At 42.4% G+C, this 21,882-nt stretch overlaps 1 protein-coding gene across 1 annotated transcript in view; it reads right to left on the minus strand.

The window, feature by feature from the left end:
* LARP4B (La ribonucleoprotein 4B) overlaps positions 1 to 21,188 on the minus strand; it is an 82,739-nt gene extending 61,551 nt beyond the window's left edge. The window contains exon 1 of the mRNA XM_068559531.1: positions 20,914 to 21,188. The gene's annotated coding sequence lies outside the window, so the exon portion shown is untranslated. The remainder of the gene's footprint in view (positions 1 to 20,913) is intronic.
* Between the last annotated feature and the right edge of the window lie 694 nt (positions 21,189 to 21,882).

The raw sequence follows: 21,882 nt of genomic DNA on the forward strand, positions 1-21,882 counted from the left end.
CTATTTATATATCACACATACTTAATAAAACTCACCGGCTGGCTGATTCCACGTTTACCAACCACCCACCTAATACTTAAGGGTTGAGAAAAGTCTCTCCTGCAGAAAGAGCAGGTACTGACCCAGCTGTCTGTCAATATGGGTAATAAAACTGTCATTCAGTTATCACGACATTTTCTCATGAAATTATACTATCAGTCTTGTTCTCCAAGACAGGGGGTCTCAAAGTGTGGTCTGGGCTCCATCAGGGGTCCCAAAGGCCCTTTCTGGGGCCACGAGGTTGAAATGAATGCGGACATATTATGTCTTTTTCACTCTCATTCTCTCCTCGCAGAAGCTCAGTGGAGTTCTGGTGTAAGATCAAAGTTCAAGGTTACATGAAAAGACTATTAAAAACTCACCTTCCCAACCACATATTTGTGTGAGGCCAGGTTTTCCCTCTTACAGTTCAACCAAAATAACACATCACTAACAGAGCAAATGCAGAAGCAGATGAGATTACAGCTAAGATTCTATTAAATCAGACATTAAAGAGATTCACAAAAATATAAAATGGTGCCACTTTCCTCATTAAATTACTTTTTGTTTTTGGAAAAGACTGCTGTTTTTTCACAGGCAATGTTATTTATATTACATGCAAGGGGTTTGTTATTTTTAAAGAAAAATACATTTTTAAAATTTCAAAGTCTTAATTTTTAATATAAATATAGATAGAAATAAGTCATGTAAACAAAAGCTCTTAGGGACCTTCAATGTTTAAAAGTGTAATGAGGTCCTGAGCCCACAGGTTTGAGAACCACTGATAAAAGACATAACTAGTTCTCATGGACAAGTGCCTGGTGTTCACGGATGGGATGACATGCTACTCTTATGGCCAACACTCCCCAAATCAATCCAGAGTCAATGCAATCCCTATCAAAATCCCACCTGCCTTTTTTGCAGGAACTGATGAACTGATCTTAAAATTCCTATGGAAATGCAAGGGATGCACAATAGCCAAAACAATCTTGTAAACAACAAAGTTGGAGGGACTTCCCTGGTGGCAGGGTGGTTGAGACTCCGTGCTCCCAATGCAGGGGCCCAGGTTCGATCCCTGGTCAGGGAACTAGATCCCACATGCATACCGAAACTGAGAGTTCGCATGCTGCAACTAAGGAGCCAGTGACCTGCAGCTAAGAAGCCCACAAGCCGCAACTGAGGAGCCTGACCTGCTGCAACTAAGACCCGGTGCAACCACAAAATTAAAAAAAAAAAAAGAACAAAGTTGGAAGACTGATACTTCCTGATTTCAAAAGTTACTACAAAGCTATAAAAATCAAAACAGTGTGGTGCTGGCCAAAAGACGGACATACAGATCAATGGAACAGAATTAAGAATCCAGAAATAAACCCTTATATTTACGGTCAACTGAGTTTCGAAAGAGTGCCAAGACCATTCAATGGGGAAAAAATACTCCTTTCAACAAATGATTCTGGGACAACTGATTGTCCACATGCAAAAGAATGGAGCTGGACCCCTAAACTTACTCTCTATATAAAAATTAACTGAAAATGAAGCAAACACCTGCCTATAAGAGTTAAAACCATAAAACTCAGAAGAAAATAGAATGAAGCTTCATGAGCATGGACTAGGCAATGGCTTCTTAGCTGGGACACCAAAAGCAGAAACAACAAAAGAAAAAATAAACTGGTCTTCATCAAAATTTAAAACTTTTGTGCTTCAAAGCACACCATCAAGAAAGTGAAAAGATAATATGGAGAATGGGAGAAAATATTTGCAAATTATATATCTCATAAGGGACACATATCTAGAATAAAGAATTCCCAAAACTAAGACACAAATAAGTTAAAAATGGGCAAAGAGTCTGAATTGACATGTTCCCAAAGAAGATATACAAATGGCCAATAAGCAGGTGAAAAGATGCTTAACATCATTAGTCATTAGGGAAATGCAAACTGAAACATGAGATACCACTCTACACTCACTGGGATGGCTATAATCAAAATGACAAATAATAATAAGCGCTGACAAGGATGTGCAGAAATGAAAATCTTCATACATTGCTGGTGGGAATTTAAAAGGGTACAGCCACTTTGGTAAGCAGCTTCAAAATGTTAAACAAAGAGCTACCATTATGACTCAGCAATTGCATCCCTAGGTATACACCCAAGAGAATTGAAAACATATTTCCCCACCACAACTTGTACATAAATATTCATAGCAACATTATTTATAATAGCCAAAAAGTGGAAACAACCCAAATAGTAAACAATTAGAGGTTAAGAGCCTTATTTTCAAACACATGCTTGGCGCACTTCAATGGGTTTTCAAATAATAAGGACAGAGAATTTGATAATTTCTAAAACAGTCAAAATAAAGATATCATTCTCGGGACTTCCCTGGTGGTGCAGTGGTTAAGAATCCGCCTGCCAATGCAGGGGACACGGGTTCAAGCCCTGGTCTGGGAAGATTCCACATGTCCCAGAGCAACTAAGCCCATGCACCACAACTATTGACCCTGCGCTCTAGAGCCCACGAGCCACAACTACTGAGCCTGCGTGCTGCAACTGCTGAAGCCCGTGCACCTAGAGCCTGTGCTCAGCAACAAGAGAAGCCACTGTAATCAGAAGCCCGTGCGTCAAAACGAAGAGTAGCCCCGGCTCGCCGCAACTAAAGAAAGTCCGTGCAGAGCAACAAAGACCCAACGCAGCCAAAAAAAAAAAAAAAAAAAGATATCATTCTCCTAAAACAGCATGAAATTATTTTTCTTAGTACAAAAAGGTAATGTGGAAACATGGATGATTTGTCTCTAGATTAGAATGAGCATCTGGATCTCTGTTGTGCAACGATTATTCTAAGTGCTTTACATGGTACTAAATTAACCTTAATTCTGTTAGGTCTCACGCCCACCTAGCAGACCGGGAAACTGAGTTCAGAGGACACGCAGTCAAGGCCACAAGGCTAGTAGGTCCAGTGAGCTGGGTCACAGGCACCTGTGCAGGCAGCTCACCCTGTCAGTTCACGCTAACGGGCACACGCCCCACTGTGGCGGGGCCTCAGACGTACCTATAGTTTCCTTAGCTGCTCTTCGTTCCTTCTTCCCTTTTATGGTAATATTCATTTTCTACCAATGTGCAGATTATGATTTTGGCACTTAAAATAAGCGGTTTAAAAAAAAGAAAAAAACATGGTGCCTAAATATAAGCCAAATACTTCATCTTTCTTTACAACAAAAAGTGATCTGATTCAATGTCAGAAAAAGTAGAGTGTGGAGAGACGATACACTGCACCTTCCTGGGGAATTTTCAAGGGTATAGACAATTTTTGCTTTATGAGTTGACCTTAAAAGGTACACATTTCACATAAGACAACTCTCCACTATATGGGTGCCAAATACGAAGCCTATTTTCTGAATCTAAAAACATTATTCTGAAGTCAGGAAGTCTGGACAGACTGCCCCCCACGCTCTGTATTCACTGAACCCTTGAACACTTCCAGACCTTTCTTTGCATTCTGTTCTCCTGGCCTGGAACGCTCCTCCCTCCTTCCTGAAGGCAACCTTAGATTCCCTTTCTCATTCCCTTCCTCACGCACCACAGCCTCTCTGCTCTTTTCAGCAGTGACCATACGTGTGCCTCTCCCCTACCATCCTTAGTTTCTCAAAAGGTATCCACGTGCTTCTTCTTAGTATGTATAGGACACAACAGGAAAATATATCCCACCAGTGATATGCTACAATTTACCCCAAAGAGCTTCATTTTGTCAGTAACACTCAAATACATATGGTTTTACTATCCTGTTGTCTAAATACTCTTTCTGCATTTGCAGCCACATATGCTAAGGTCTCTTCTAACGCCTAATAACTGTGTGTGATCAAGAGCAATGAGTTAAGGAACACAGCACAAGCAGAGGAGATGGACGATACACGATGCTATCACACAGATATATGTTCTAAGAACTCCAGCCTAACAACTGGAATCATTTTACAAAAAAACAGTAAATAACTATTCAACTAGATAAGTAAACACAGTTTTACCTATATATGAAAAATGGATTATTAATAACTTCAGAGGTTGTCTTAATTAAGTAGTGTGTGACCCCTTTGAGAATCAATTAGAAAAGTTAAAATCTGTTACTTTCAATGTCTAAACATACTTTTTAGAAAGACAGTTTGCCTCCCAGACATCTGAAACTAAATAAGCTCATTAGAAAAGACAAAAATGGTCAAAGAAGCTAAATCAAATCATTAAAGCACAATCCTAGCATTTGGGGACTGTAAGGATGGATGTGTGTTAAGAATTGTAACTTTAAATATTTTATGAACTCAATATGCCCAACTCTAGATAAAGAGGTGTAAGAAAATCAAACACCACAATGGGAATGACAGTTATCATATACTTGTCTCCTACTGCCAGCTGGGCTGTACTGTTTACCTCACAGCTGTCTGCATCACCCTACAGTATCTAAAATGCATATTCCTGTCTCACAGCAGAATAATTCGTATCGGGGCAGATCAGCTTATGCACCTTCCACAGCACCTTCCACAGATTATATCCACAACTGAATCTGTAGGCCTGAACAGTGGGAACATTTACAGAGCAACAGACAGCTGTCTCCAGGAAAGCTGTTACTCTAGCTCTTTTGTTTTTTAAGATTCAATATCTCTATGACAGTCCATTCTTTCCACTGAGTCTTCCTACAGTGATGATGAATGAAAAGAGAGCAATCCAATCTCAGTGGAGTAGTTGTTTAATTACACTTTCAAACTGGCACCCAGTATGGAAATACATATTCCTAAGCAGAGGCTGCCAATAAACTGATATTAATTTTTAGAATTTCCTTTTATACATGCATACCTGTGCTTCTATTGAAAAAGACAGTAGGAGGAAAAGGTAACTCTTTTTCATAGTTTGATCTGGCTCTGCTCCTAGGGAGGGCATAAAATCAAACACAACATGCAAAAACTTATTTCTTAGCCAAACAGGAATGGGAAAGTATCTGCATGAGACATATACCATAAAAATTACATTAAAATTTTTTTCTACTAATTGCTTTCAATTTAGATCTTTACTAGATAATTCCACACAAAAAAATGAAAAAGGTCCCTTGCAGCTTTAAGACTTATAATTGGTTTATGACATATTATCTTGCCCTGGAGAAGACAAATATTTGAGAAGATTATTTTACTAGGTTATAAGGAATCCTAAATAAACTATTATTTGAAACAAGTAAAGCAATATGAAGATTTTAAAATCCTTCCCTTACTTTGCACGTGGTTGTAATGGCTGTTTTGTAAAATTTTGGTAAATGTGAGTGCAAAGGTGAAGCAGAGAATCACATCCTTAGAGATACAGCCTTTCTGCCCTCAAAGTATAACTTCTTGCTCTTATCATGAGTTGCTCCTTTTCCAACAGAAGAGCATCTCCTGAAACAGCCACATACTTTTTCACCAGTGCAAGCTTTGCTAATTGACGCATCTTTCTGGACACGACCAGGAAGTGCCAGGGCCAAACTGGCAGCCTGCACAGGACACAAGGCAGCACGTCCACACCACTCAGCCTAATGTGGAAGGAGTACATATGCCAAGAAATACTTTTATTTTAACAAAGATATTCAATTTCATAGTTCAAAAGCTAATGGTCCTGAGTCCAGCCTGTTTAGAATGTATTCTGACCTCCATTCGTCTGTTTATCAACATTTTTTCAGTAAGAACTACTTCCCAGGTTGAAAGTGAGGGCCCCCCCACGTGCCAGATGCGCAGGGTCTGGCCAGCAGTCTGCCAGGCTGAGAGCCCCCCTATACCTCTCCTGCCTCACTCAGGCCCCCTCACTTCCACCCCCAAGTCCTTCTCACATCAGTCTGCTCACCTGCTGCAAAGGCCCTTCCAGTGTGAGCGCCTGCGCCTCTTATTCACATGTCTCTGTTCTCAGACACACACTAACCTTGCTGATGGAAAGCTGAACGTGTCTACAGTCCAGAGCAGGAAAAAACAATCACTGCTGACCTTTCATGCATAATATCACCCTTTGGACAAAGAGCAGAACTGCTTCATTCAGTATCTTTCATAATTTATTTTTACCTTAGGGGACTGAGCATATGTAGGTTTTTTTTTTTTTTTCTAAACTATACAGCTTTGTTACTTTCATTTTGAACATGTGATCACTTTGAGATTATTGAAACTCTCCACAAAAATCACTTTCTCTCATTTACATTTGAAAACAAAAAATGCTGATAGCCAAATATACCATTAGTATACACCTGTACCAAAAGTCAGAATCAATACCACAAAAGTGTCTTTCAAGAGACCCAGAAGCCCTCTTCAAAAATAAACTCTAGACAGTACATTTCTTCAACTCTTTTTACGGGAAAAAGTCTCTATTCACCTCACCCTTTTAATGAAGCTTGCATTTTTTCAAGGACTGCCTATCACGTTCTATTGTGCTTTCCAATTTATAATCACATAACTACAGTTTTTCAGTTGAAAGAGCATAATACTCTTTCACCTGAAGAGGAAGACGGGTGGGGGGTGCTGAGCAAACTTAGAACTCAACATTTTAAAGAATGACAGAACGTCAGAGCTGGAAACATCTTAGAGCTGCTTTAACCCTGTGCTGCTCAAACTGGGACATGCTTGTTATTCCTAGGAGGGCGCCACAAAACCAGAACTAGAGGTGGCACGATTGTTCGAAGTTCTGGAACCATATACAAATTCAGCAATTAAAAAAAAACTGTACACCTGATACTGACAGAATATTTTAACTTCTTCATCCTGTAACAGACCAATTTCTTAAAGTACTACCAACATGTAGTTTTCAAGTATGTTAAATTAAAAGAAAAGCTTTGCTGTGGGGAAAAGGTACTTCTGATCTACATTAATCAACCAAGCAATAAATCAAAACAAAGCAAGAACATCTTGAATATGTAATGTTTCTCCAAATGAAGGACAATGAAATTCCCACAGGGTCTGCAGAGCTCCAAAGCGGTAAATAGCTGTATTTGATGCAACAGATGGCCGTAATAAATAGGGCAACCTATCTTCCTCAAGTGCCATCTACAGCCCTATGGGTCTTCCCTAAACTCTTGTTACCCGAACATGTAAATCATCTTCCTTAAAAATTAAAAGCCACTTAACAGCTTTATAAGTAGTGATAAAATATGACTTATTTCAAGATCTACGTTAATGTCCATCTTTCCTTTCCTGAATTTAGTATTCCTAATAGACCTATATTTCTTAGCACTTTGGTGAAAGGGAAATATTCCATAACAACTATAATCTTATATAGCTCTTGAAAACTAGACCTTGAAAGTCAGGGCAAGGAACCCAAATACATACAACCTGCACCTAAGACAACTTTAAAAAACTTCATGAAAATGAATGAGTTTTTCTCTGCAGTTTCTATATCAGAGAAGGTTTAGAGAAAAAACTACCTGTTAATTGTAAGAGCGCTGGTCATTTATCTGTGGTCTGGATCCCATTCCCTCCTCTTTTCCTATATCTTCAACCTCTTCCTCCTGTCCCTGTCTAAACATGCCCAGCCCGTGCTGTCTCCAAAGACAGAGCGCAAGGGAGGGAGAGTGGAGACAAGAGAAGCAGGACAAAACCAAGTGACTGGGGGGGTCCTGGACCAGAAGCAGCCTCTCCAAGGACACTGTTCCTTCCAAAACGGCCACTCGCCTGCCTGACGCTAGATGGACCAGAAGGCGGCCTCTGCAAGCGCTCTCTTCCTCATGTGCCTCCTTTTCTGCTCCTCCTCTCTGACCCTCCCTGGATGCTCTCTCATCCTATGTGACAGGAAGTAACTGTATAGTAAGGGAGGCGATTCTGAAACCTGATACATGAATCCTGAGCCACCTGAACCTGTATATACTCATCACTTGGGCCTTTTTCTTAGACTGAGTTAGTCTATTGGACATTCTTTTATTTCTTTCTCACCTAAACCACATCCTAATGAATCACCTAAGACTTTCACTTGTTTCCTTAAAGTACAACTTGGATACTTCAAAAATAATCTGAATGGCGCAATGCTTCTAGAATAATTATTCCCCAATTTTTTATAGTTGTCATATCCATCTACCTAATTTAATAGCAGTTTTGGTGATTTGTTTTTATTGAGACACTCCAAAGTTTTCAAATTAGTTTTCCTATGATAACTGTTTTGTACTATTTTTATCAGTTTATATTAGTTAAATCATGTACTTAATGAGTACAACTGCCCTGAACACACTCGGGGACAAACTGAACTGGCTTTTGTAAGCAAACAACTCAACTGGTAGGAAGAGGAACAGAGAGAAAACAAAGAGCAGCCCACCAGCCCCAGCACTTTGCTGCCCACAGGTAGCTGGTTTCACCAGGAGATCGTCACCTGCAGCTTCTACCTCACTGGGCCTTCTGCTCTCAGCTTTTCCGGATTTCAGTTAACACCATGTGTTAAATTTCAGTGCAACTAAGCAAATATCTGGCGAACATTTTTTGACCTACAGATTCCTCAAAATCAACCGTTTAAAAAAATCCATTCTCATATAAAACAAATAAAAACTGACAATCCCTCAATCTCAAGGAAAGACAGGACATCATCTACCCAGCTGCTCTAACCAGAAACCTGCAAATAAATTTCTAACCCCTTCTCTCACATAAGCTTATACCTCCTCACCTCTACTGTCACTAAACTGTTCCAATAACCATGATCTTTGCACAGAATGACTACCCCAACCTCCTAGGTCTCCCCCGTCCCACCAATCCTTCTGCAGAATGACGCTCCTGAAACAGGAGACCTGCATCCCACCCTCAGCGTACACCCACCACGCAGGCACTCAGACCACTGGGACACCAACCAGCCAGCCCAGCTGGAAATGTCACTCCTCGTGCTTTCCACAAAGCCTGAGTTGCAAACCCTTTACATGCAGCGAGGCAGCCATCTCTCCAGTACTGGGAGGGCGGGAAAGTATCTACCTTCTTGACCGCTGTATCCTGATACAGTACCCAACAGAGCATAATCTCAGGAAATGTGTTTAATCATTTCATCTTTCATGCACTAAACATGTGGGAGGAAATTCCTAGTATTTAAAATATAAAGCTCAGAAAATGAGATGACTCAAAGTGAAAGTTTCTGTTGCTGCCTATTCCAAATGATGTGTTAATGTGGGAAAAGACAACATTCTTAGGTCACGGTAAAATTACTTTGAGTTCACTTTCATTTTATTTTAGATACTCTCTAGGTTTTGTATATGTGTGTACATGTGTGTACATACATGTAAGTGTGCACTTGGGATCTGAACATACAGAAGAGTTAAATACAAAATGATGTTGACAGTAAAAAATTATTTAATTATCAAAATGACAACTCATAGAAGAAATTCCTAAGCGGCAAACACACAAAACCTATTATTTGTATTGAAAGTAGAGGTCAGGGCTTCCCTGGCGGCACAGTGGTTAAGAATCCACCTGTCAATGCAGGGGACACAGGTTCGATCCCTGGCCCAGGAAGATCCCACATGCCGCGGGGCAACTAAGCCCATGCGCCACAACTACTGAGCCTGTGCTCTAGAGCCCGTGAGCCACAACTACTGAGCCCACACGCCACAACTACTGAAGCCCGCGCGCCTAGAGCCTGTGCTCCGCAACAAGAGAAGCCACCGCAATGAGAAGCCTGTGCACCTCAAAGAAGAGTAGCCCCCGCTCGCTGCAACTAGAGAAAGCCTGCGCGCAAAAAATAAATTAATTAAAAAAAAAAAAAAAAAGAAAGTAGAGGTCAAAGATCCTTCTGAAAATATGCTGAAAGTTATGACTCCTTTCACTGGAAAAATGGACATATACTAGAAATGTTAAACACCAGCCCAGGAGCTCAAGGATTCCCTCCCCACCCCAAGTCCACCTATGACATCAGGCTGGGCGTGGGATGAGGACAATAAGAGCAGGGACCCACACCTAGCAGGTGGTGAGCATTTTTAGGGCCTGTCAGCACAGAGCATGTGCTCAAACAAGTGCCAGCGAACAACCAGGACCCGGCCCCAGGGAGCTATGAAACACAGAGATCTCCCACTTTGCCAAAGTTTGCTTGTACAAAAGGCCTATGTTAGTACCCGTTTTTGCTAACCAAGAGACCTGAAGAGAACTTTTGCTTTTGCGAAAATCATCAAAAACGGCGGCTTGGCGGCTTTCTGCGTTCGTTTTGCAGCAGTTACAGAGGCAGCGCTCACTGGAGCAGTGAGAGCAGCCCCGCCGAGCTCCTTCCCCCGCCACGCTCAGCATCTCAGCACCCAGCCACCTGGCTGTGAGCTGTGTCTGTGAGCATCTGGGCTTTACCTCCATCTATTCTGTGCCTCCCTTAACAAGATGTGTCCTAAGGTAACTGCTTCTTTGCTTTACACCATTTTGGCTTATGGAAGGTTCCAGAGGAGTGCTCCACTTCCGAATAGGACAGCAGGGGCACCCGTACCACGTTGTACTCAGAAAGTAACAGCCACTGAGTCCAAGCACAGAACCTAATCACGATCCTCAAAGATTAGGTGTGACAATTGAACACGCTTTCACGTTTTCCAAAATGACTGTGCAAATCAGTTAATATTAAAATATATCAAATACCCCCTAACATGAAGCATTCCTTACAAAAGTGATACCACGTTTGAAGAAAGAATTTATGTTCCACAGTTATAATTCAAAAACATGTACTACTTTGGATAATCTTTCAATTTGATATTCCAACATAATACCTTCTCCATTTTGTAAGTAACTGGATCACAAGTCCTAGCCCACTTAGGATTACAGTTCAATAGATGATGAAACTAATAACATCACCATAAAAGTTCCAAGCCAATTATGAGGATCAGAATCAGCTCCAATAATTCTGAATTACTCCTCAGCAAGGTAAATGACCTTCTCTCAGACTTCTGTTGTGGGCTACCCCTGACCTCAACAATCATCACTATAAAACAACTGTTAAAACTTTCTAATTAAAGCCAGCATTTCTGATGCTTAGCTATGCTGTGTTTATAGCTCTCAAATCTATCAGGTTACTGGACCTAAGACACCTTTATGCAAGACACCTATGCTTTCTGAGAACTGGGCACTATTTGCAATGGACTTGGAAACAAGAAGTTAGGCAAATCCCGTTTTCTGCTCTTCTCTCGTGTGATATAAGGCACCTGTCTCCAGGCCTCAGTTTCCTAAACAGTAAAACAGATGTTCCTAAACAGTAAAACAGATGTTCCAAAGAACAAATGGGGAAAAAAGCAGCAAGGGCTTTGGGTCACCTGAATTACAAGTCCAATACACTGCGGAGGATGGCAACTGCTGCCACCTGCGCTCAGGTCTCCGTTTAGGAAAGCTGCAGGCTGTGGAGGTCTGAAATCACTGGGCACATGGCAGCAACGAACACAAACAGACAAGGCAGAACTGAAGGCCGGGAGAGGTGCTCAGAGCTCTGGAGCCTGCCCTCCTCTTCACAGAAAGGTGGTGGGTGTGAACACAGGGGCTGCTGCTTCCAAAGCCTGAAGGCAGAGCCCTGCACCGGGGTGCGGATGTTAAGGTCTGAATGCTTTAGGAAGGAAACCACTGAATTTAAATGAATTTTCCTTAGACTATTTCTCAAAGACGAGTCTGAATATATGATACAGACTAGAAGACCTGTTAGCGCCTTCCTAACAGGAAGGATTTTAAATGGATTAAAGCTAATAGGTTAAACTATCTAAAATGACAAACAAAACCCTTAATTTTCCTGGAATAAAAACATTAATTCAATGTTTTAAAAAGCACAGTTTAATGGCTGCTTTACAAATCTGCTTTAAAAACATAACAATAAAATGCTGACTTAAAATTCTATAGCATACATAAAACTAACACTTTCACCAATTTCAATTTTTCTTTTGAAATTCCACTGTTAAGGGTGTAACTTGAAAAGTATCCTACTGAGTTCTATTAATAGTGGACCGAAGTTACAGTCCTCACTCTGCCACCAGCCAACTAGCTGTATTTCTAATTAATTTTACTTCTGTGCGTTTCAGTCTCTGAATCTTTAGAGCTCTAAAACCCTCACACTACAACTGTAATACTACGCAATTTTTCTGGCAGTTATTTTCAGAAACTATTATCAAATCTCAGTTAATAAAATAATGCAGACCAAAACTCAAAGTCTCAGAAAATGACTTACTTCAAAGTGTTATTTCATTCACACCAAACATTACATGAATAGTCAAAAAGGATAAAAGGTTTCCCTCTCAGTCTTATAATTCCAGGCAGGTAACAATGGCACTGATAAAAACAAACTACTCCATGCAACTGGATTAAGGCTGATTACGTGTACTGTTAATTATTATTAAACACGTGGTACACTTATTCTTCACCAATTATCAATAAACCTACCTAACCACACCCCCACGCACCAAACTGTAAATTGGAAGTTATTGATCTAGCTTTCATATGCCCCACTCAGAATATTACCTAGCACAGGAGTCCCTCCCTATCCGTGGTTTGCTTTCCATGCTTTTGGTTACCCAGGGTCAACTATGGTCCAAAAATATCAAGTGGAAAATCCCAGAAATAAACAATTCATAGGTTTTCAATTGCGCGCCATCTGAGTAGCACGGCCCAATCTTGTGCTGTCCCACCCGGGACGTGACTCAACCCTTTGTGCAGCGTATCCCGCCCATTAGTCACTCAGCAGCCAGCTGGTTATCAGATCAGCTATCACAGTCTGGCAGTGCTGGAGTTCAAGGGACCCTTATTTTATTTAATAATTGCCCCAAAGAGCAAGAGTAGTGATGCTGGCAATTCAGATATGCCAAAGAGAAGCTGTGAAGTGCTTCCTTTAAGTGAAAAGGTAAAAATTCCTGACTTAATAAGGAAAAAAATTGTGCTGAGGTTAAGATCTACAGTACGAACACTGTGAAAATTGTGAAGGAAAATGAAATTCGTGCTAGTTTTTCTGTCGCACCTCAAAGTGCAAAAGTTATAGCCAAAGTGTTTGATAAATGATTAGTTAAGATGGAAAAGGCATTAAATTTGTACAATAAGGTACTTTGAGACCACATTCACATAGCTCCTATTATGGTATATTGTTATAATTGTCATATTTTATTATTATTGTTAATGTCTTACTGTGCCTAATGTATAAATTAAACTTTATCCTAGGTATGTATGTATAGGAAAAAATTAGTATATATAGGAGTTACGGCACTGTCCGCAGCTTCAGGCATCCACTGTGGGAATGTACCCCCAGACAAGAGAGGACCGCTGTAATATGACTTGTGGCCGTACAGTGAATTTGGGAAAACACCTGATCTATGTTTTTTTATCTTGAGCTGTAATCTCGCGATTTCACGAAAAACTACGTTAAAACTACTCCACAATGACAATCAAACACACTCTCAACATTCTAAACTTCAAAGAACAGTATGCTAAGAGTGTCCATGACTGAAAATACTAAAACTTATGGTCATTTTAGGATCCCAAGCCACTCTTTTGTAGGAAAACATTTCACTCTTAACTGGAAGTTTCGCCAGGTCACAGAGACTTTCAAATTCTATCTGTGTGCTTGAATGCTTCTGCAATTTTATTTGGTGATCCTATTTTCTACTTCCAGTCCTTTCATGTTTAGGATTAACTCTCCTGCACTGAGCCCTGAAAGATAATGATTTCAGCAGAATAAAGGAAAATTTGTCAATGTATACAAAGAAATAGGAAGAGCTGTGAAAAACTAAGGGCCACGCGCAGAGACAGCAAGTACTACGTACGAGCTGCTTTAATCACTGCATCCTTCTGTCTTCACCAACTGCCCTTCCCCTGCCTAGATATTTAAGGTGTGAAGAAGCAAACACTGCTGACTCATAGTTACTCACTTGTACAATGGTCTGTACTCCAAGGGAAATGGTCTGTATGAAGGGAAACTAGAAATAGCATTCTAGTCTGACACCAAGCATCACTGGAGATACAGATATGAATCCAAAAGGAACATGGACCTTACAATAATGCCAGAGAAAGGTTTATCCCAAAAGGTTTCCACACTGAGCTTCTGCACTAAATGACAACCAGCATACCATAATAGTAGCAAAGATCAAATGCTTTTGCCTTCTAAATACCCAGATTTTTAAAAGGCAACTCTCTCCACGGGGACTTCAAGTCTGCTTTTAAAGGCTCCTGGCATTCCCTGACCATGGGAGTTTTGAGAAGCCAGGCAGCAATGGATTACAGTACATACTATATGCAGTGTGCTTATGACACACACACACACACACACACACACACACACACACACACACACACACACAGAGAGCTGACTCTTAACAACACAGGTTTGAACTGCGTGGGTCCACTTATACACGGATTTTTTTCAATAAATATGTACTACAGTACTACACGACCCAAGGCTGGTTGAGTCCACGGGTGTGGGACCACAGATACAGAGAGCCAACTGGAAAGTTCTACTCTGATTTTCAACTGCGCAGAGGACTGGCTCCCCAACCCCTCCGCTGTTCAAGGGTCAACTGTACATGGCAAGGCAAAAATTATACAGATGGTAAAATCTCAACAATGAAATACAGAGACATATGTAATCAACAAACAGAAATAAAAATGTTCAGAAAGTATAAAGTATTTAAAGAAGAGGTTTTAAAGAACTTGATTATTTCCAGAAAAAAATATTTGAAAAGGGAATGTTTAATATATTCAGAAAGAGATAATAATCGAGGCAACTTGTAAATCTATATCCAATTGGTCACTATGTTTTTAATCCCTATATTTTCAAGCTTTGACAATAAAACAAAGCTTTTTGAAATCTGAAAACAAAATGTTCTCATTTTCCAGAGATGTTTCTAAAAAAGGAATCTGTTAATTAGTCTGCCTTAATAAAAGCTGAAATAACAAATATACTTTACACAAGTGACAAATGCTAGCAGGTTTGAGGCCTATTTTTAAAGTATTTTTTAAACACACATGATTATGTGTAATACAAATGAAAGGGGTTCTAAGCAACCTATTCTTCATTTAGACCAGGGCTTGGACTGTTCCACTGTGACAAACACAAGTGTAAGCAAGAGAGCTTGCCACCCTGGGGCCAAGTAAAACCAGTCTGTATGCATCCATTCCTCCCCTTCAACACAAGTCTCTGTAAAGCAGAAGGATTGCTTAAAAAGGCAATTCTGGTCTTGCAATTCTCCTGTTTCAAACCCTCTGACTGCTTCTCACCGTTCTTAGGATAGAGAGCACAATTCTCACCCATGCCAGGAGCTCCAGACCCTGCAGGACCCCACTGCTGCCTCGCCCACCCCCTCCCTGTCGCCAGCCTCTCCAAATGAGTTCCTAGCTCAGAGTTTTTGCACCATTATCCTCTGCCTAGAAGGCTCCCTCCCCCTGCCCAATCCCTCAAGGTCTACATGACAACCTCCCAGCACAACATTATCTGATTGTCTCCCTGCCTCAGTGGACAGAAAGTTCCAGAGAGGAGGGCAATTTTCTCTTTTGTTCACCATTACAACCCTGGGATTTACTCATCAATTATTTAGTGCATACTGTTTTCTAAGGTCTGGGTTCATAGTAACGAACAGAAGAGACAGAAACCCTCAACTTCATAGGGTTTACATTCAAGTACAAGAAGATACAAGGTATGTAAAATACAGAAATTACACGGCATGTTATAATGTAGTAATAAGTGCTACAAACAAAAATAAAGCAGGGAAGGGAGATGAGGGATGTCCACCACACTCCACACTACAATAAACTCGACTGTCCTAACGGGACTGCTCAAGGAAGCGTGGAGTGGAGAGTCCTAAAGAAGTTTCACGTACAGAGGGTTCAAGAGTCCAAAAATGCTGGTCTACTTTACTTTGAATAAAACAGTTCACTGTCTTAATTCCTTCTAGACCACAAGCCTTAGAGAAAAGTTCTGGTATCATTCATCTTTGTACTGCTAATGTGTGGTTGATCAAAAATACCTGCTCAAAGAAGGAATGAATGAGCCCTCCTCTTTCCTCTCAGTGGCCCTGCTTTGCACCAGATCATGGAGCAATGATTCTCAAAAGGGAATAAAAAACGGAAAAATCGGGGCTTCCCTGGTGACGCAGTGGTTGAGTGTCTGCCTGCCGATGCGGGGGATACGGGTTCGGGCCCTGGTCTGGGAGGATCCCGCATGCGCCGCGGAGCGGCTGGGCCCGTGAGCCACAATTGCTGAGCCTGCGCGTCTGGAGCCTGTGCTCGGCAATGAGAGAGGCCGCGATAGTGAGAGGCCCGCGATGAGGAGTGGCCCCCCGCTTGCCACAACTAGGGAAAGCCCTAGCACAGAAACGAAGACCCAACACAGCCATAAATAAATAAATTAATTAATTTTAAAAAATAAAAAATAAAATAAAATTAAAAATTAAAAAAAGGAAAAATCCACTGAAGTTTAAAAATACATTTTCACTACTGTAATTGCGTTGTTTTTGGCTAATATAATTTGTTTTCATTTCAAAGCAAAATAAAGAAGGTAAGAAATATTTATTATCATCAAAAGGGGCACATTTTTAAAGACTGAGAAAGAATATCATCTAGAGGTCCCGTAGTTAAATCACTCCACCTAAAATAGTGTATGTGCTAGATGTAGCTATCAAGTCAGTTAACATTTTTTAAGTAGAATTTTTATGCATTTTCTATTGCATTCTTTTCAAGTAAAAATTTTCATGTTTGTTTATGAAAGCATGCAAATAATTCCTCTAAAACTGAGGTGGGGGCTTCCCTGGTGGCGCAGTGGTTGAGAGTCTGCCTGCCGATGCAGGGGACGCGGGTTTGAGCCCGGGTCTGGGAGGATCCCACATGCCGCGGAGCAACTGGGGCCGTGAGCCACAACTACTGAGCCTGTGCGTCTGGAGCCTGTGCTCTGCAACAAGAGAGGCCGCGACAGTGAGAGGCCCGCGCACCTCGATGAAGAGTGGACCCCGCTCGCCGCAACTGGAGAAAGCCCTCGCACAGAAACCAAGACCCAACACAGCCAAACATAAATACATAAATAAAAATAAATTTATTTAAAAAAACAAAACAAAACAAAACTGAGGTGGGAGGTGCCTTATCCCTCTAGTGAAACAAAGTTTCCTCAACATCTGTAGTGCAACACTTGGCCCTGGGCTGGGCAAAGAGGTTAGGGACATAAAAGGATCTTGCCCACAAGGAGCTTACATTAATTAATTAGTGCAATGCCTTGGGGTGCTATGGAAACAGAGAAGCACTCAGCATGACATTAAAAATTAAGGCAAGGATTCCTGAAATACCTTTTTAAGGATGGGTTAAGGAGCTAAGTCAAAAAAAAAAAGAAGAGAAGACCTTCAATTCCAGGCAAAGGAAATAGAGAGAGCAAAGACAACGTCATGGTTTTGGGGAGAGGACTGTGGCCAGCGCAGGCCAACCAAAGGTGGCCCAGCCAGCAAGGAGAAGGCAGAAGTGGCAAGGCCCCTGGGCCCTTCTTAGGCAGGGGACAGTCACTGAGGAGTTTTTACAAAGGGCCTAACAATCAGGATATGCCTTTAAAGCAACCTCTCACTACAGTGTGACAAAAATGGTGTGTGTAAATAAGAGAGCATTTTATTTTTATCACACAAATATCACCCTAATTTATCAGTTTTTAAGCCAAAACTTCTGCATATCAGATTTCATAAAGAACATTTTCAGTGAAGACTAAGTCTTACCTCAAGGATTATCAAATTTAAATAGGAAATGTCCACCATGTTACAGAATGCACTCTGTGGCCCAGGTCTCACTATAGTAGGGAAGTAGGGCTGACACTAAAGAGGAAACCAGACCATGACAGAAGGCACAAAAGGGGTGGCATCACTCACCTGCAACCCTTCATCATTACACAGGAACCATGACAGCTTCTCCAGAAAAAATGGTGAAAAAGTTTATAAAGCACTGAAGGGACAAAAGGTTTGGGGGTGGGGGAGGTGAGAAGGAAGGAAACATAAGCTGACTTAATCATTTTGCCTGATCATAAGGAAGACATTTACATGTTGGAAAAATAAAGCCCTAGAACATTAGGGAAAAAACATTTCCATGTTGGAAATATCCTTCTCCTTTCAGTAAGAGAACCTAATGGTTATCTACCTTACAATTCCACATTCTAATAAATTCATTTTCTAATCAAGATAACTCCAGAAGTAGAGTAGCTCCAAAGATACCAACAAGTGCAACGATTAGGAGCAAAAAGTTCAAACTGAACTAAATTAACATCAGGTCTGGTGAGTTTAACCCTCTCAGAAGGCAGTGCCTCCTTTACTAGGTACTCTAAAATTAGCTCTTACAGAAAAAGGAGAACTCTTTGCAGGAATAAAGTTTTACAAAGGAGCATAAGCAACCAAACCCTGCAGCAGTGTCTGTTTCTTTTAACAATGTACTTTCCATAAACACAACTTCAGTGCTTGTTTTCTTCTCTCCATTAGAAAAAGGTTGAGTCAATGGTCTTATAGGAGGAATTACAAGAATATACATGATTTTCTTGCATTTACCAATCAGGAAAAAAAAATCCTTAAATATGAGAGAACTCTGCAAGAGTACAGCATGTGTTATGAAAGCCTATTTGAAACTTGTGCCTTAAACAATAGGATGAAAACAAATGGAATTTAAAGTAATATAGCTACAGAGCTTTTTGCAATCTCAAGGGACAATCATAAAGAAAACACAAGTTACTAAAATTAGAAGACCTAGGTTATAATCCTAGTTATCACTACAGAAAGTATGAATTCCAGCAGCAGGACACTGAAATAACAGTGAAAGGAGTTTGTCAGCCACTTGGTTGGTAACATCAACCACAGCTCTATCATTGCAAAAACTTGTAATATTGTTGCTAATCTATGTTAAGTAGTGGGGCTACTTTAAAGCACTGTTTATTGTTACTAACATTAAAAACATGATGTTCCCACCTTGCACTTAAGTATTTTGGAACTGTTTTATGATACATGAAGACTGCTTCATTAAAAACAAATGATTAAGTAAAATATTTGTTTCCACAGATTTTAAATACGTATTTGCCTAAACATATGCTTGTCTGTGAAAACCATATTAATATCAATAAATTCTCCAAATCTCAATTTTTTTTAAAGTGCAATTCCTAGGAACCTTAAATAAAATCAAAATCTTCCCTGAACATGCTGCCATTTAATTTTGGCTACTCTTCAACAAAACACATTAAAATAAATGCCAAGAAACTTCTGTTCTCACATTATCATCCATTTTCTCTCTGGCTCCTACTCAAATATAGTATAAATCCTTTCTCCAAATACACATTCTGTCCTCAGACCTTCTTTCTCTGCCCAGATACATGTGATAAAGAAAAAAAAAATCGTTAATAAATTAAAACTGACAGTCACTAAAAGAATATTGAAAACAGTAATAAGGTAAACATCATTTTCAAAATTCTGAATAAGAATCTGAGTAATAAAAAAAAAAGAGCAAAAACAGCCAACATCAACATGTTACAAACAGTCCTATGAGACTGATGTTATTATAATCCTCCTCTTAGAGATGAAGAAAGTGAAGCCCCAGAGGGTAATTTCTAATCAGTAAGAAGCCATCTCTATCTCCCTTCACACACCCACTTTTTCACCTTACAAAGGCAACACACATCAACTTTTCAAAATACAGGATGAAATTTATTTCTAACTAAACACAAGTTTCAAAGCGAAGTACACAAATCAAATTTATGGTTGAATAATAAACTTGCTAACCTGATGCCTTTCATAAAGTATTCCACCTTAGCAACTCAAGCAAACTTACATCAAGCGATTTCGTAGAGCCTGATTATAAAACTGCCCTTCAGAATATTAAATACAGAGAAAAGTTGACAAGCCACAACCATTTCAACTTCTGTAAATTACCCTGACTGTAAATTAGAGGGAGCCAGGCAGGTGGGGAAGTATGGAAATTGCACACTGCACATATTATCTAACCTCCAAAGAAATGAACGTCACTCTTCCCCACTGTGGTCTTTGCAAACTACAACTCAGAACCTATTTCAAAAGCATTTTAGATACTTAACACAAAATAAGAGACCAGCTAAGTGTCATGAGAAAAACTTTAAAAACAAGAAAATAATTTGTATGCTTACAATATTCAAGTTGATATTATTTTTTTTTAAAAAACCCCTCACACAAACTGATTTCCCTTAACAGTCCAGGGAACTCTTCCCGTTCCTTCAGTTATCCAAAACTTCAAACTTCCACTTAACATTTAGGGCAAGTTACTGTGCAGCCAAGGAGAGGGTCTCAAACGCACAGGATAGCTACCCTACAGATAATCTTCTCAAGTTTCACCTCAGCCTAAATTAAAGACCGTTTATGTAGAAATGAGGGGGAAGACAAGATGACCTGCACGGAAAGTTGCAATACAAAATTACAGTGAAGTCTGAACAAGTTTTAAGTTTTACGTTCTGATTGGACACGACTGAGAAGCAGGTGGTAAGAGATTCCTGACCTGCCCCTTTCTCGAACACAGGGCGTCTTTAGAATTTTTTCTTAATTCTTCCAGAATCTGCCTCTGCTCAAACCTCCCTGAGGAGAGCGGGAGCGTCCCAAACACACTCGGAGCAACAGGATCCCACTTCCTGGTCCGAGTGACCCGGGCCCTCCCCGCCCGGCCGGCCGCGGTCCCGGGCCCGGGCGGAGGGCAGGGCGAGGCCGCCGCAGTGCGGGCCGGACGGCGGTGCTGCCCGTACCTACCACTCCCCCGGCCCCCGAGACCTCGGCCCGGCCCTGGCCGGCCCCAGCCCTGCCGGCCCCCCGGCCCGCACCCAGACCCCTCTGCCCGCGCCCCGGCCCGGCTACACTCGCTGGGCCCTGCCCGGCCGCGTCCTCCGGGAAGATGGCGGCCCATGACAGGCGGGCGCGGCGCGGGTCCGAGGCGGAGGCCGGGCGCGATGCGGCAGGAGCGGAGCAGAGCAGCCCGCCCGCCACCGCGCTCACCTGTCAGCACCGCCGCCGCCCGGCCGCCGACCGCCGCAGCCCCGGTGCCCGGCAACCGCGCCACACGCGGACGGGCCGTGAGGGAGGGGCGGAAGCAGGGGCGCGGCCGGCCCGGACGAGCGGCGGGGGTCGGCGCGGCGCGGACTGGCGGCGGGGCGGCGGCAACTCTTTCCCGTTTCGGGCCGAAAAATATCTCAACCTCGCGACTCCAGCACCCCAACGCTCCTTCCCGTTCGCATGAGAACACACAGCTCCCGCTTCCGGGCCCCGCCGGAAGTCCCGCCTCGCGCGCGCCCGCGCCCGCGCGCCCGCGCGCCCGCGTACTCACCTCCTGGTCCGCCGACTGGCGCTCGGCTCCCTTACGTCATGGCGGTACGGCGCCCTGATTGGCCTCTCGCAGCGCCGGGCCCGCCCCCTCTTCCTGGCCTCTCGGTGCTCGTGCCCCTCCCGGCGACGCCTGTGATTGGTGGGAGCGCGCACGCAGCCCCACCCCGCGCACGCTCTCCGCACCGGCCCCGCCGCGACCTGAGGAGGCGGTGCTGTCGGCTGGGACCGCGACCCCCGCCCTCTTCAGCCGGGGACGGAGACTCCCGCCCCCCGCCTCATCCCGGGACCCCGCCCCCGTCACCCCGGGACCGCGACCCCCGTCCCCCTTGGCCCAAGACCCCGACCCCTCCCTCCCCTCACCCCGGGACCGGACACCGCCCCGGGGCCGTCTGGCCATCCGGGTGGTCGGGTCAGGAGAGTCCCCTGAGCGCGCCCGGGAAAAGGGAGAAGGCGGCGTCGCCTGTCCGTGGAGCGGGTGCTCTGGGCCGCTCGTCGCCCAGCTCCGTTCTCCGCGGTTTCAGGGGAAATGCTGAAGACTTGGGATGTCTTCCCAAACCCGAGCATGTGCCACCCATCCGACCCATTCTATGGGGAGGAAAAACAAAAGTAAAGTATGTTCACCGGCTTTAAGCTTGCTGCCTG

Source organism: Eschrichtius robustus, chromosome 1 (assembly GCF_028021215.1).
Source record: "Eschrichtius robustus isolate mEscRob2 chromosome 1, mEscRob2.pri, whole genome shotgun sequence".
Lineage (NCBI taxonomy): Eukaryota > Metazoa > Chordata > Mammalia > Artiodactyla > Eschrichtiidae > Eschrichtius > Eschrichtius robustus.